Genomic DNA, 2,500 nt, shown 5'->3' on the forward strand with positions numbered 1-2,500 from the left:
TGACTTAATCAGAGACTTAGGTCTTACTAAGTCAGGAGCTGAGCTTCTTACATCAAGGATGAAAGAATGGAATCTACTAGGAGAAGACTGCAGGACATCTGTGTACCGGAAATGACATGAAGAATTTAAAATTTACTATGACTTTAGTGATGATATGTGTTATTGTAAGGATGTTACTGGTTTTTTTACAGCCTTTGGGCTCGAACATGATCCTGCAGAATGGCGACTGTTCATAGATAGCTCAACACGAAGTCTCAAAGCAGTATTGCTCCACAATGGAAATAAAAACCCATCTTTGCCTCTTGCACACTCAGTACAGAAGAAAGAAAACTATCATAATGTCAAACAGCTTCTTGAAAAAATCAATTATGCTGAATTCAAATGGGATGTTTGTGGTGATTTCAAGATGCTAGCCTTTTTGCTTGGCTTACAAGGGAGATACACAAAGTATTCCTGTTTTCTTTGTTTATGGGACAGCAGGGCTGATGATGATCATTATAATAAAGTTCATTGGCCCCCAAGAGTTGAACTGCAGCCAGGAATGTTAAATGTTCTCAGACAGCCTCTAGTAGATTCGAAAAACGTTTTATTACCCCCACTTCATATCAAGCTAGGGTTAATTAAACAGTTTGTGAAGGCTTTGGATTTTGGAGGCGAAACTATCCAAGAAATTTGTCTCATGTTTCCCAAGCTATCTGAGGCTAAGCTCAAGGGTGGTATATTTGTTGGACCCCAGGTAAACAAAATGTTGAAGTCGGAGAAACTGGAAAGAGCGATGACGAAAGTTGAAAGAGAAGCTTGGTGTTCATTTCGTGATGTAGTTCGTGGATTCCTAGGAAATCACAAGGACCCTAATTATAAACAAATAGTGGCAAAGCTTATTGAGAACTTCAGGAAACTTGGTTGTCGTATGTCCTTGAAGATACATTTCTTGCATTCTCACCTAGATTTCTTCCCCGAAAACTTGGGGGCTGTCAGTGAGGAGCATGGCGAGAGATTTCATCAGGATATCGCAACTATGGAAAGAAGATATCAAGGACGATGGAATACTGCTATGATGGGAGATTACATATGGTCACTAGTCAGAAAAGACGAAACCATGCATTCTAGAAAATCTCGATCGTCAAAGCACTTCTAATCATGAGAAGTCATCAAAACACTTGCAGTGCAAAGTTGTGTTGTTTATTTTGTTCTTACTAATATTGTAGCTCTTAAATACACTTCATATTATGAAAGAAATACTAGATGTTGTATAATTATCCTTAGAATGCTAAAGTAGATTGAATAAATTAACTACTGTAGAGAAAGGTTGCGTATATAACAATAAAATATAAAATCAAGAGTAAATAAAGAAATATCGATATTTGGATTCAGTGACACGAAATACATATATAAACATGAAAAAATACAAATAAACAAAACATGTGTTACATTGTGTAATCTACATAGATATATACACATACATATACAACGTGCTTCCTAGCTTTTGCTTCCAATTTCTTTATGACACATATACATATACATATACATATACATATACATATACATATACATATACATATACATATACATATACATATACATATACATATGCATATACATATACATATACATACAGATAAACATATACATATCACGTATACGTGTATGTATGTATATATGTGTGAGTATACATGGAGACTTAATATATTGAACTCTTCACCTTTGAGTATATTTGTAAGCTCTTGAGTTTTGTCTCTGAACAGCTTTTTACGAGTACTAATTTTCATTTCTTCTTGGAAGCGAATAACTCCCTTTTTTAGTACAATCGTGGTAAAGATGATATCATTCATGAATCAGTGTCTAGTAGTGGAAGAATGTATTTGTTGTTAATCATGCAAATATGTAATGGCAATGGAAATCTGATTTGATATACGGTATTGATGAAGTGAAATAAAATAGAAATGTGGGTTAATTTAAGCACTCATATATTTCGACTCGGATGAAAGAGCATCGTGTTTAAGATATATGACATGGCCTGACCGTCAACGTAACAAATTCTTTTGCTTACAGGGATCTCCTCATCCGCTTTCTGGCTGGGAATGAGTCGAAGGAAAGAGCCGTCGAGTTGGTCCGCAATAACATTCCACCCCGGTTCCGCTTAACGTGTGAACGTGGCTCTTACGAAACACAGGATTAGGTGTAAAAGAGCGGCATGTTTGAGGCCTAACGTGTGTAAGTTCAAAACCCCGAAACGGGCATGATATCGGGGGGAACGCAAAGAAAAAACAATCTGAACTCAATGGCGGACTCTCCCCGACCTCGCTTTTTCCCCCCCGGATCATTGCGGAAGAGATTTATAGGTTAAGGGACACATCCCAAGAAGAAGAAGAGTCTCTTATCAAGGCGATTGGTGCTGAGGGAGGAGGAGGAGGAGGAGGAGCAACCAAGGAGACCTGGAACCTCTCGGCCTGGGCTCCGTCTAGTTCTTGCAACAGTGTGGCTGTGAGCGGGTCAGTAC

General features: G+C 37.8%; 1 protein-coding gene across 1 annotated transcript in view; it reads left to right on the forward strand.

Annotated features, from left to right (window-relative positions):
* Positions 1–2,273: 2,273 nt before the first annotated feature.
* The window catches only part of LOC143027017 (major facilitator superfamily domain-containing protein 6-like), a 13,349-nt gene continuing 13,122 nt past the window's right edge, over positions 2,274–2,500 (forward strand). The window contains exon 1 of the mRNA XM_076187852.1: positions 2,274–2,500. This exon is cut by the window's right edge and continues 606 nt beyond it. The gene's annotated coding sequence lies outside the window, so the exon portion shown is untranslated.

This window comes from Oratosquilla oratoria, chromosome 7 (genome assembly GCF_046742065.1).
Source record: "Oratosquilla oratoria isolate Oo_2021 chromosome 7, ASM4674206v1, whole genome shotgun sequence".
NCBI lineage: Eukaryota > Metazoa > Arthropoda > Malacostraca > Stomatopoda > Squillidae > Oratosquilla > Oratosquilla oratoria.